General features: G+C 41.3%; 1 protein-coding gene across 2 annotated transcripts in view; it reads right to left on the minus strand.

Annotated features, from left to right (window-relative positions):
* The window catches only part of ap1g1 (adaptor related protein complex 1 subunit gamma 1), a 31,241-nt gene extending 24,373 nt beyond the window's left edge, over positions 1–6,868 (minus strand). For both annotated transcript variants that reach the window (XM_042062116.1, XM_042062114.1), the window contains exon 1: positions 6,760–6,868. The gene's annotated coding sequence lies outside the window, so the exon portion shown is untranslated. The remainder of the gene's footprint in view (positions 1–6,759) is intronic.
* Positions 6,869–14,633: the final 7,765 nt, after the last annotated feature.

The raw sequence follows: 14,633 nt of genomic DNA on the forward strand, positions 1-14,633 counted from the left end.
TATCCTCAATCCATCCATCATTCAGGAGTTGGGAGCTAATGAGCCAGAAGAGAGCAATGGGAACATGTGCAGTCAGAATGAGCCGCTAATGTCTCTTATACACTAAGGTAATTTGGCAGTGATGAGGGACACAGAGGGCAAACCAAATAGGTGGGGGAGGACTAGGAGAAAATGACAGCACCAAATGCTATGGGTGGATGACAAACAACAGAGAGGGAGCCATGTAAGAGGTGGGGAGAAAGAACAGATAAAAAGGTAAGAGGAGGACAATAAAGACCAAGGAGAAAAAGACTTTCTCGCTCTCACTAATGGCAGCGGCCATTAGCAGCGGGAATCTAAATCACATATGCTGAACTCGGGCCCATACTGCACTAGCCTGTATCATTCTGCTGTCCCCACACACACACACATGTCCGGATAAGGGTGAGTCACCAATCCAGCAGAGCAAGCTCATTGCAGGCCCCCTTCTTGGCTCTCCCCACCCAGCTTTTTTGAGAAAGTTCTCGTTGCCTGCCGCAGAGGGACATTGCAACACACGCTTGACTTTGAGCCCAGTGTCCTTCTCCCACCCTGCAGCTTCGCACTCCTGCAAATGATGGTCTGACACGGGGGGGTGGGGGGAGAGAGAGGAGGGTGCCAGCACGCCTAGGGCTGTACTCTGAGGGCAGAGCAGAGTGGCAGTGCTGGCACCAATATGGGTGCAGAGGCCGTTGTTTACTGCACTGAAGAGCCTGCTGAGAGAGGTATGTGTTAATCCTCACTACTAAACCAAATGATCCATCACACACAGACACACACACTGCACCCGTACCCATTGGCACACATGCCCTGCCAAGAAGAAAACAACCAAAAAGTTATTATCCCTCGCTCTTCCTGAGGAGGCGAGGAGAGGAGCTTTCCTGCCCTCTGTCCCATAGAAACGCTGCTCTTTTATCTGTTAGCATGCATCCCATAATGAACCTGCTGCACTGAGACACTCCAGTAATTACTTGCTGAACAAAGACACTTCCCTGTTGCCTCCCAGCAGAACCGGAGCTCTTTTTTTTTTTTTTTGACGGAAAGCAGAAAGGCATAATCCGCCTGCTTAATTGACCGTCAAGACAAAGTCAACAAAAGAAACGAGCAGCATCCTCATGACTGTTCGCTTGCAGATTTGTGAGGAGGCCAAAAATGTAGGCCAAATGCTCTACCAGCAAAACTGTAGCTAGTCCCATTTACCGGTGAATGAGCCGGAGAAGAGTACCTAATGGGCAGGACTTTGAAAGGAAAAAGAAGAGTTCAGTTCCTCTCTTGTCGGTTAGGAAAACACCCAATCTACCTCCAATTTCTGAAAGAATCTTGTAGTGTCTTCTGACTCACTATGAGGAATGTTTGTGCTAGGGTCTCCAAATCATGCATTACTGACACAGATCTACCTTAAAGCTAACCAAAACTGGAGCTCGCCAGTAACAATGTTTTGGAATAAAAGACTCAAAGAATTGAAACATCCTTGCAAGTGTCATTTCTGCAATAGACTCTCATTGTGAATGAATGGTGAATCTTCAAACTTACCAAGACAGGCCTACCCTCTCAAGGTGAAGTAGGCCAAGCAATGTCATGTTCGATCTATTCTCAAATTTCAATACAACGGCCCAACTGCAGAATTCAACCAAACTGCAGAAGTTCACAATTGCACATTTCACATTTATCTTCCAGTTTTTACTTTCCCCTGAATGTTAGAAGGCAACAAGAAATGCTCTTAACCCCAACACCACTAAAGTCAAGTCCGTAACAAACAGCAAACAACCTATCAATGCCCCAGAGCCAACCACCACACACTTAAAACAGAGACACATCAAATAGATGTGCAGCAGTGCAGGAGGAATAACTTCTGCTGACAGAGAGGAAGTAAGCCAGGGGATGTGTCAAAGGACAGGATCTGATGTATGCCCTTGGAATAAAGAGTCTGGATAATGACAATGCTGTGTCTGTATATCCAATATTCAAAAGATGTGGAGATGCAAATTTTCATCGCAGTGCGCTAAAATGGCACACAGACCCCCATTTATTCAGCGAGATGCAGAATGTGTCAAAAACTGACAAAGCCACTGCTTTAAGAGGGCAAGATGCATCTCTGCGAGTGGGGCGGCAGTTTAAGGACCCAGGTGACAGGAGCAGATCAATCACAGGGGCTACAGTGCAGGCAGGTATTTATAACTGCAGCCTCCCCACAGACAGCAACACATTACCTAGACATAGGTCACAGATAGCCAGTGAGACTCGAGTTGATATAGGATGGGGTGGACTGCATCTTACTGTCTGCACCAACATTGCAGATTCAGGATGCCCTGTAAAATCTAATGAGGGGTTATGCAGATCCATCTCCAAGCTAGAATACAATAGGCAAGAAGTGAGTATAAAAGGGCCAGAAAAGGCCCTGTTAGAAACACACAGCAAAAACACTGAATATATGGAAACTTCCTGTATGCACCCAAGTTCTCACTGTACCACCTATTCTCAGTGGCCAGTCTCCTAGCTGCAATACCACAGGGACTCTTTCCCGTCAGCAACTGTGAGATAGACTCAGAGAAAAACAAAATATAGCTTTTGGATTCATTGCAGATGTACTGTTTAAGGAGGGTATTTCTCTACCATGTTATTTAATAGCAGAAAACCAAAGGGACAAGCTTTAAAAGCAAAGAGCACACAGAGAATCGACTATGTCAATTGCTATACACATACAAATTCCAGATGCTAAGTCTGAGCTTAACAAGTTGCCGCAAAAGCAGTCCTACCAAAACCAAAAGCATCAATACTCTTAAGTTCAGCAAAGGAAATACCACTGGAGGATGAGATTGTGTGTCACAGGTGTGTTTCAGGTTGGGTATAGAAGGTAAAGAATGGGGTGGGGTGGGGCATGTGGAGGGCTCTAGGGAAGAATGCAGGGAACTGGCCCCTCAGCACAGGCTGATAATGTAAGAATCCAATGTGATCAAAGTGGAAGGGTGGAGGTCAAGGCAGCCCACATTCCACAACGCTGGTCTTCCAGGTTCACTCAAAACCAGCCTGTGCATTGCGAGACACATAATGAAGAGTCATGAAGCAAATCTTTCCTCAGGGAATAGCACTGGGGCCCAGTTCACAGGAGGCTCAACTCAACCTCCCGGTCAGGGAATTAAATGTGTTCACAATAGTGAATGAATCTGAATTACAACTCTAACGTTTAAAGAGCAGCGAAAACTGTGGCCAATGCTGAGTGAGATTTCCCCATTCCCTGGGACATCATGGACTGGACCCTTGGGCAGCACCATAACCACTTAATCTCCACATTTTAGTTTCAGGCTCCCCACTTTAGTGCCACCCCATTAGATCCACTCCAACATTAAACAGGTTCTTCTTTGACCCATGCTACACCATTCCAGCAAGTTTCATGAAAATTGCCCTGGCAGTTTTTGCATAATCCTTCTGACAAACGCCACTAAAAAACAACCTTCCTGGGCGGAGGTAATAGGTCTAATGGAACCAAATAAATGCCATTTCCAAATAAAATTGATTTCCATTTAAATCTAGATTCAACCGTTTTACTCCCTTTGCAAATAAAACATTCGGTGCATTGTGTCCAGTCTCCGCCACCTAAATAAAAGGTAAACCCACAAAATACTGACTGATTGAGGCTGCAGTTTTCCAACAACACTCCCCCAAGTACTTTGTGGGGGTGTGCTGGTGATGCAAAACAAACAAAGTTCTGGGATCCAAAACATGCTGATGTTTTTGGAGTTCAATAGTTGAGTGAGGAAGAAAGTTGGGGAGCAATGACCTCAGAGACACACTCCAACCAAGGTCAGCCATTGCCCACTGCAAAGACCTATGTTCCACCTGTAGGACAAAAAGAGCATTGTCCCTCTCTGCAGAGCTCTTCAAGACACAGGCATTTCTCAAAGGGGCCCTCTGCTAACAGCAGGGTCAGAGAAGGTGATACAGGCAGAACTCCCCCATTCAGGGCATACAGAGAACATAGCAAACCTACAGCACTACCCCCTTCAGCAAACACAGCAAGGGCATATTTCTCTGCCTTGCTACCCAAGAAGACCTGGACGTTAGCTTTAAACTTGCACTAAGAGTTAAATCGTGTAAGGGATGCACTAAACAGAGGAAATGTCCTACTGAGCTGACACATCAAGTCCAACTCCAGGCTTTCTGAAATGTTCCAGTTGGGTTTAAGAGGCCTCTTGGCAGGCATTCCCCCAGAGACTTTGAGATATGCAAACACCATGCACAGCCTAGCAACAAGGAGACAAGAGACCAAAAACAAGCCGAACACATGAACATCTCCACCTGTGCGTATTGATGAAATTACCATAGAAGTCCAGTGTCCAGCCAACAAGATAATCTCATCCCATTGGGGGTACACCCTACCACATGAACAATCCACTATGCAAGTTGACATTTTTCTGTCAGTATTTGATGGTAAGTTAGAGAAGGGCAAATATATTAATGGTGTGCTAAAATTACATTGCATTCACTTTGGCACGTTCAAACTTTTGGAAGTTTCAGCCTTGAGACAAATTTCTAGAACTACTAGGCCTATGTAAATAAATAGGAATAAATCCCTCCAATATTTCCACAAGAACATGTTTTGCAAGATTAAGGAAGGGTGCGGGATTTTTGCCATTACTGTACTTTTTATGTTTAGCCTCTTCGTTTTTAAGATTGACTACATTCCCCCTGTAGAAATGCAGATGTCAACATCGTCAAATATGTCTACCAGTGTTGGGGATTCTAACGTCACTGACTGTGTTGAGTACCATTTCCTGTTCCTGGTGTGTACAGCACATTTCCACATCAACTGCGCTTTCCCAAGCAAATACCTAACTCACAAAACAATCGAGACATGAAAGAGTGGGGTTGCTAAGATTCCGCAAATTATACAATCAATCTGTTTTAAGCAAACACACACAACAGCGACTAAGATACACACAGCCACAATCTTCCCCATCATACCTGATAGTTTACCTTAACTCCTGTTCGTAGTTATTCTGGGTTTCCATTCAACTATACTACACAGCATAACTTCAGTTTACCTCGACACCAAATAGTCATGAGGACGTCTACTTTATGACTGCCCCGAAGCTGTACTTTATTAGAAAAAGCCGTGAAAAAAACGACATGACCCGAGTTGGGCCCTGTTCCAAGCTCCTCGTCACCTCCACTAAGCTACGGGTAAGCTACGGAGTTGGCGAAATAATTCAGCTCACTGGCTATTACCAAGCAGGTCCGTTGAAAACGTAACTTAACCCTGATTCACTTTCTTCAATTTTAGTCCTGCAACTAAAACACTGCATTTACAGAGCTGTCAAGACGTTTAGTCTTCCTTAATGCTGTCTAGTAATTGAGGTTAATCTCACTGTCAATGTTACCTTAGGCAGGAGTAATTCCCCTGTTAGTTACACTGGCTAGCGAGCCAAAACGCCAACTAGGCACGACAGCCGTGTATAGCAGTGTACAGCAGAGTATCGTTGGATGATCACCTGTCGGGCCTTTCCTTATTCAAGGAGATAGATTCCACCGGCTACCCAGTGCTACGCAAACAATCAGATCATGCCAGCAAAACCAGCAGCGACCCTGGGGTAACAGCGCTGTTAAGTAAGCCAAACAAAACTATAAGTAATAGTGTTACCCGATACTGAGTAATCTTCTGAAGTGGTGACTTTCAACATTAGGCCTACCCTACATACCTAAGGCTAGCCACTTGCTCAACACTATAGCTACTGACATTAGCTAACTCATCTGACGTTGGCTAGCCCTCCAACGTTGCCCAAAAAGAAATTCCTGGCTAGCTAACTTAATAGCATGTAATCGCTTTCCCCACTGCTAATGCGAATGGTCTGGCATAACGTTAATACGAATAGCACCAAATAATATTATAATTCAAGGATACAATAATCTTCATCCAACATCGCTTTGCACAGTTAACGTTACCGACTTGAACATCTGACCAGTTCGTCACCTAGCTCGCTAGCGATTGCTACCTAGCTATTACTTGGGCTTCCTCATACATTTCTTCCGGACCATGATAACGTTAGCTAACCGAATCATCTTCATCATCATTTCAGCAGAGAACACATTGAACATAACATAACTGACATTAGCTAGCTTGTCCAACAAATACGTCTACAACGCAAGTAAAACCCCCATGTGATGATAACGTTAAGCAAAAAAGTTGCCTGTCGCTGTTATTAACATTGAATCTATACTAGCGACACAGCCATGTAGCTAACAAGCTATCTTGATGCTAACGTTACTGTGAACTAGACTGCAAGCTGACAAGGTTTCAAATCGCATTATGCTGACTTGCTCTCTGGCTATGCTAGGTTGCTAGCTAACTTTGTTGCACGACGTAGACGTTAGTTCATCGTTAAACAGACATGAGGCATTAACAATTAACACTTCAACAGCGTTTTGCTATTGACAACCTAACGTTACTTGAGGGAGTGTTGGATTAAGCGCAGCTGACACCAACAGTGGTTGGCAGAACACTTCGCTTGCTAGCTAGATAGCACAGCAAGTACTCCATTCAGATTAGACTACTCGCTAGCAAGCTAAAACTTGCTGTATGTGTCAAGACAACCCCCAGTGCACTGTGGCTAGCTTGCTACTTCCTAAGCAGGGTTAGCGAACACATCCCTCTGTATAGATCACAGAACTGTCCCATACGCATAACCCATGTACGCCCGTGCCAAGTGACATGTTACAAGTATAATTCAACCAGAAAACACTCACCAGCCGTAATGATACCAGGTAATGACTGGAATCTTTTCTATATGCGTCGGAGGGAGGAACAGACCAGACATTCAAAATGGCGGCTCTTCTGGCCTCAGCACTTCTACTGCAGGCGGAAGGTTACACTGACTAATCTAAACCAAACTTCAAGGTTTGAGGAACTGAATCCTCATTTCTAGAACAGCAACATGACTTCATAGGCTACTGGGTGTTTTCTATGAAGGTGACCATGCATGTACATGATAGTAGTATATTTTGATTCATTTATTATCACATGGTCGATACCTTTTGATGCACTATCTAAGTCATGTAACAACATTCACTGTTGTAAGAAGTTAACATAGGCAAGTGAAATGACAGCTGGGACGAGATGGGTGGGATGTCAATATTGTCGACTTCCTATGTAAAACAAATTAAACATGCATACATTAAATACATAATATTATTATTTAAAATTGCTTGGTGATGATGGTTGTTTTTTCTATGATTTACTGAAGGTAGATAACATAACTCATAACATAACATAACATGGAAAATCCTTGCTATTCAGCTACGTGTCAATGCGGCGGATGATTTGCTTCTGAAGCTGTGCTACGGTTTGCGCCTCACCTCGTGGCAGTCAGTGATGACGTTACATTGAACTTGCGCCGCACATAGAAGACGCAATCTTGCTGAAGGACTCGTAAAGGAAGTCGCATGCTGCCCTCTCCTGAAAAGTGTAGGCTAGGCCCACGTTATATTTCCCCACAGAGCTCTACATATTTACCAAGAGTAAATTCCGTAGGGTAAGGATAAAGGGACCTAAGTGGCCACTGTGTGTTTCTTAAATTTAAAACCTCTCCATTATTCATAGACCTAGGCCCATCAAGGATGATACCACTTGCCACACCCAAGTATGTAGGCTAGGCCTATAAGATCACTGTGGTGATTCAATATACTTTCATGTATAGGCCTACACACAGTGATGGGAAGTAACTGAATACATGTATTCCGGATTACATATAATTATAATTTAAATGGGTGATATGCAGAATACCAGGGCCGTAGTCACCATAGACATTCCCAATATTCAAATATGATCAAAATGTCCCCCCAATATACGGAAAAATAAAGAAAGGAAAAAAAGCGCTAGACTAGGCCTACAGGAAACCAACACGCATCTGAAATGTAATAAAACGTAAATAACACACAAATTAGTGACCTAGAGATGGTTCCAGAGTAGCCTACATCCCTGAGTGGTTTGTCCTGGTGGTTTTCCGTTTTTCGTTAGTGGCGTGCGCTGTTAAAAGCTTCCATTTACTGCACCCTACTGCAGTGAGGTATAGGGCTGTCAACAATATCGCAAAAGCTACCGGTACAATTTTCACAAAACTTGTTGGAAAGGTGTAGCACAGGTTAAGGACATCCTATACATTTTTGGAGCCGATCAGACTCAAAGGGAACTTTGAAACATTTTCCATATTGTAGCCTATTCTCGCAATGATAGCGAAAGTGAAACGTTTTATTTTAAATGATGAATTTGTGCAAGCCTGTGTCATTCATTTCTTTCACATGTCTTTCAACATAAATAATGCATTCATATGCTAATAGTAATGGCAGAAATTGCCGTTTATAGGCCTCTTAGAAATGGTTGTTGCATCTTGCATAGCCTATTATTTAGATGCGCACTCAATCGCGCATCCGTGCAGGCAAAACGTATCAAATGTGGCGACGGCACACAAGTTGGAAAAAACGTTTACAATGCACTGGCAGTGATAGCCTACAGTTAATGTGAATCGCGGACAATAACTAAAGAAAGGAATTTACACCTCCATTCACCAATTAAACGCTGTAGTAGGCCTAGTGTTTCTACATGTTGGCACAAAACGTAATTTCTGTCAGAAGCCAGTCTAGCCTAATGCGGGGGGGGGGGGGGGGGGGGGTAACGTGAGTCAGAAAGAAGAGGGGCCTGTCTTAGTAGCCTATTCCTGAATCCTGTCCCTTTCAAACTATGTTAGAATTGTGTGAGTAGCCACCAGCATAATACAATCTAAATTAAGACAAAATCTTATTAGGTTATAGGTCCACACATGTGAGTCTAAGCCTTAGTTAAAAAAAATCTTCAGGTGTAAGTAACAAGTCAAAGAACCACATTCTGTGTAATATAGAGGTTAACAAAGATACTCTAGTTTGTAATTTATTTTAAAGTATACATTTTGAAGACAAATGGAGTCATACCACAGGTTCAGGGCTGGATTACTGAAGGTGCTTAGCCTACTGGGCCCAAGAGCTCAGGGGGCCCTGAAGCCCAAGCCTCTGTGTGAAGTTGCCTCTTCTCCACCCTTCTCAAAACTCACCAGAAGTCATCATTTAAAGGGTCATTTTTTTAAAAATAAAAAATCTTCCATGGGAGAATGCCCCAGGACCTCTCTGGAGGAGTGGGGGGGTCATCTCTGCCCAGGGGTTCATAATCCATCCATGCCATGCCTATGCCTATGTCCGTCAAAAGTTTGGAATACCCTAATTGACTGACTTAACTAACAACTTGTTGTTTTTGTTGATTTTTAATAATATTTTTTGCATGGTAGGAAATGTATTGAAATTCTGTTTGGGGGTCCCTCAGACTCCACCACAGATTTGGTCCCCCCCAATGTTGACATCATGACTACGGCCTTGCAGAATACAGTTACACTGATAAATGTAAGGGATTACATTTTAAATGGTTGATAGATTGGCTGTAGGCTATATCTGTAGGCTTGTAGCCTACACACAACTACTGGTCCAAAAACATCAGTGCTTAGATCAGTAGGGTACTATGTGATAATATAGCAAGCAAACAGAATCAAACAAATCATTAATAGAAACTGGGGTCGAAAAGTGACAGCAGCTCTAGATACCAATTAGATTTAGAATAGCTACATGCAGCCTTAATGACAAAGGCCCATAACTGCAGTTTTGTAAGGGACCATATATACCAAATCAAGTAACCTATTTTACATGTGGAAATTGGAAGCAGTGTGTGGTAATAATAGCTGACATATCATAAGGTCATAGCAAATTGCTTTCCCTCAAATGGTTTACAATTTCAGTGTGCATGCGAAACAAAGCACAAAACTGATGGTGGGATGGCAATAGTGAAAAAAAAGTCAAAGCCATTCAGTGAATATCTCCTCACGTTCCACTAGCTCTTCATTCCATGAGTGCAAAGTAAAAAACAAAAAGGCTTCCGTAACAGCTCTGGCCCCATGTACTAGTGACAAAGTGGAGAAAGCCTGTCCCTCAAACATAACAAAACTCTTCCAGACACTCACTGACAGTGGTGGACATTACTTGAGTACATTTACTCAATTACTGTACTTAAGTCGCTTTTTCATGTATCTGTACTTTACTTCAGTATTTCAATTTTATTAAACTTTTTACTTTTACTCCAGTACATTTTGAGGCCAAATATCTTACTTTTTACTCCACTACATTTTGTGACAGCTGAAGTAGCCTACAGCTGAAGTTCCTTTTGGAAAAAAGACTGTCCAAATACATGTGTTACATGTATATTTTCTATTAAGCGAGCTAGGCTTTAAATAATGGTGTTGCCTAACCTATGTTATTATCCACTATTTACTGTACCTTGTTGACCCCTTTTCACAATATTGATGTTAGCATAACTAGCCTCTTGACGCCATCGAGCAAATGATAGACAATGATAGACAATCTGACACTATCAAACACAAAAGGAAACATCTTGATTTGGTCTGAAATTGTAAAGCATTCAACAAAGAAAAATGTGGTTACTTTGAAATATGTAAGATAAGATATCACATTAGCTTGTTTTTAGTTCTTTCTACATACAACAATTATTAGCTGATTTTGTCCTTGAATGGAGGAGAAAGGCTTAATGAATGCCTATGTCTGTGCCGAATCATTTCAACAATAGTAAATGCAACTGTATTAGTCATAACACATTTCAAGACTTTTACTTTCGATACTTAAGTACATTTGAAGGCAAGTACTTTTGTACTTCCACTCAAGTGGAAATGTAAAAGGAGGACTTTTACTTTTACTGGAGTAACATTTGACCATGTGTATCTCTACTTTCACTCAAGTACAGGATTTGTGTACTTCGTCCACCACTGCTCACTGACAGGATCAGAATCGCTGACTGTACCTTTAACTGCTAGGATCCCTCACACCAGGCCTGGACACAGTTCCAGTTCCAACTCCTCCCCTCTGGCAGGCGGTACAGAATCTTGAACACCAAAACCACCAACAGAAACAGTTATTACCATTGGCGTCATGAATAGTTAATAGCATTTTACATTTATCAGATACTGTTGTCCAATGTGACTTAGATATGTCAACTATATTACAAGGGGACTTTAACTTAACTAATTGTCCCCGGAGCAGTTAAGTGCCTTGCTCAAGGGCACAGCGGTGGGGAATTAAACCCACAACTTTTAGTTAGTACACCACCACCCCATAGCACCATGTCATACTTGTTCTCCAAACTGTACATCCTACTTCACACCCACAATACTATATATAAAGCACAGAAATTGTATTATGCATACATCACACTCCATTCTTATACATAATTATTGTTGTTTGCTCATCACATTTATGTATGCTTACATTGTTTGTCTTTTACAGTCTGTCTGTATATTTGTCTTGTCTGTACACAATATGTACAGCTCTGGAAAAAAATTAAGAAACCACTTTGAATATGACCGTCAACTCAATTGAATGTTGCAGCAATTACATCAGAAAAATGTACAGTGGTCTCCTAGGGCCCTATTTTGACGGTCAGAAACGCAGCGTATAGTGTATTCTTATCACGACACAAAGTTTATTCCTATCTTTCTTTTCTTCTCTTTTATTACACAATGCGCCCAGGGGTGTGGCAATTAACGATCTAAGGTGTGGTCTGGCGCATTATCTAAAAATCGCTATCTTACACCATATAAAAAGCATTACGTCACTGACCAAGAAAAACCTGGTCTATAGCGAAAGGCACATATGAAGCAGAGCTGAAGACGCACTGTCACGAGATGTAAGCAGCAACTCCTCTGCAGGATAAATGTCCTTAGGTCATTCGAACATTATCGAACATTAAGTGTTGCTTTTTTCAAGCTATGTTTTCAATGGTAACCCATTGTCAGTCGATAGTGAAAGTAATTAACTGTGTATAACTGTTTTGTCGTTGACTATGACACCAAGTTGAAGTTAGTTTCACTTTGGCTATGAGTTCAAATAATAGACAAGTGCAGATGTGTGTAGGCTATACTCTGCTAGGATTTAGTAGTGGAATACCTGTTCCATACGGTCTCGGGGGCAAGCAGATTCCTTAAAATGCGCCACTGACTATCAAAATACCAATGCACTGTTTGAAGTTGTGCTGCTTGCTGTTAAAAGGGAATGACATGTCATTGTCATTGGTTTAAAGGATGTTACGCCCAAAATACACCCATGATTAAGAAACATAAGACCAATCTTCTTGCGCCAGGCGCCTGACGTTTGATAACAAAACCACCCTCAATGTGAACTGGACAAACCCCTAAATTTGTATAAGCTATTCCCTAGTAACCTTGCATTTTAGATCGCTATATATACACACATTGTAATAGGCTATTTTGTACATTGCTGTCTGTGTAGCATGTATATTATATTTTGTACTGTACTACCAGTGTGACTCTATTGGCCAGAACCTGAAAATTCCTTGTGTTCTAACTCACTTGGCCAGTAAAAAAAACAACAACCTGATTTTCATTCTGATTCTGAATTGTCAAACTGTGCCTTAAATACTTTTTTAAAAAAATTGATTAGCCTTCTGAGGGTCTGGCATCTCTTTAAAAAATACTCAATCAACCTAGGCCTATAAGATTGTTTCATCATTTTCTGTAAGGTATAAGCAAGCTCAGAATATAACCCAAATATAATTTAGCGCAACCAAAATTGCATTGTAATGACTGGCTGAAGCAAATTATTTATCCTAGCCAGTTTGTTTGTTTGTAATTTACAGAGCTGGACTAGGTAAATATACACTGGACAGTAGAGGATGGTAAACAATTTGCTGAATTTGGAATCGCCCCAATAATTATTCAAATGCACGGCCCAGGAGGCACTCTACATTCCTTCAAATGTCATGGCTGTGTACATGGAAAATTCAATTTTAGTGTTTTACAGTATTTAAAAATCCAAACACTCAGTCTCTAAATTTAATTTGCATTGAGCTTTTAAAGCTACACAATGCAACAATTGGCATTTGGTGTAAATTTGTGTTAATTTTCAAGGGGTATCCAGTGAATTGAAAACTGACAAAAAGGGTCACATTGCACGGTAAGTTAAATAGTGCAATCGCTTGTGACCTGCCATGGGCACACAGTGGCAAATGTGCCATCAAAATGAGCCTGAAGCCGCTAAAATTTGTGTATCCTACAAGTTTCTTTACAAGGTTACGAGGAATGTGCACAAATTGTTTCTAATTTGATTTGATTTGTTTATAAAATTCTTTAAAATCATGTTGACAATACATCACTTTCATTAGATTGCCTTATTATGTTAATATTGCAGCATTTGACATTGGCAAATCCCAAAGAGATCCATGGCATAAATAATAGTGTAATTATAAATTGTGTGACATATTGACCTCTGACATCATTGGCTTACACAATAAATCTTCTATTTTTCTGACATGCTCTTTGAATGATAAGGGCTTTCACTGCAGTGATTGACCCTTAAACCATGAATGTTGTTTGGACTGCATGTTATTACAGCTTTAAAGGCCAGGTTCAGGTATCTTCCAGTTAACATAACTTTACTTTTCCTGGAAGCCAAAGGAGCATTCACATGTGACAAATATGTTCTTTTCCACAGATGCTGGACACATTAACACATTTCTAAGTAGCCTAGTCCCTCATCACAACTTAATTTTCAAGGAATTGAGACCTTAAAAGGGGTAGCGAATCCTGGGGATGTCTTCACATGCATCCCCAGGACAATCTATTTAATCGATCTATCAATTGAGTGATATCACTTGAGCTTACAGAGTTATGTCAAACTTTAGGCCTACTGTGTTAAAAATATGCTTGACAAATATATGATGATTTTGTAGGCTATCCAATTACTCCAACACACCATTGTTTTCTTGAAAAACCTGAATGTCGTGCATCTTTGTACTTTATACTCTAGGCCTACCTTGTGTCATTGTGGATAAATACAGGCATGAAGATAGAGAGAAACAGAGCAGAGAGATCATTGTTTATGTCACAAAGTGAAGACAATACCCTGAAATCCACGTAGGCTAGCTGCAATTGTTCCTAAGGGCCTAGGCTCATCAACAATAGGTTATAAAACATATAGCCTAACATATGAAACATGGAAGTTGGCCTATTAGTCTTTCTATCATTCTGTAAATTCATGGAATATGCCCTAAGGTGCATGAAAATTGCATAAGAAATTCTGGTAAGCCTAAATAGGCTAGAGAAACAAAATGAAAAACATAGTGATGTAGGCTAGTGAAGTCATGAATTGTAAAATAATCTCTTTGGAACTAAATTGGCTCCTTCCTTGGTGTCATTTAGCTCTTTAGTGGTGGGAACAGACTGCATGACATTTTTTTAACCACCTATCTAATTATGAAATCATTTAGTTTACTTATTTCTATACTTTTTTAAAAATAGTTTACAAACAAGTCTCATCAGAAAGGTTTTAATTCATCAACACGAAATATTGTCTGTTTCACGTTGTAGGCCTATGTCTATACGACGTCTAAAAAGTTTGAAGTGGTTAGAGATAAGTGAGCGCGAGCCACGCTGCAGAGCGCGTGCTTGTGCTGGAGTCTTGGTTGTTTTACCACTTGTCACCTATAGGCGACGACATAGAGCCCGCCGATGCTAAAAAAC

This window comes from Alosa sapidissima, chromosome 14 (assembly GCF_018492685.1).
Source record: "Alosa sapidissima isolate fAloSap1 chromosome 14, fAloSap1.pri, whole genome shotgun sequence".
NCBI lineage: Eukaryota > Metazoa > Chordata > Actinopteri > Clupeiformes > Clupeidae > Alosa > Alosa sapidissima.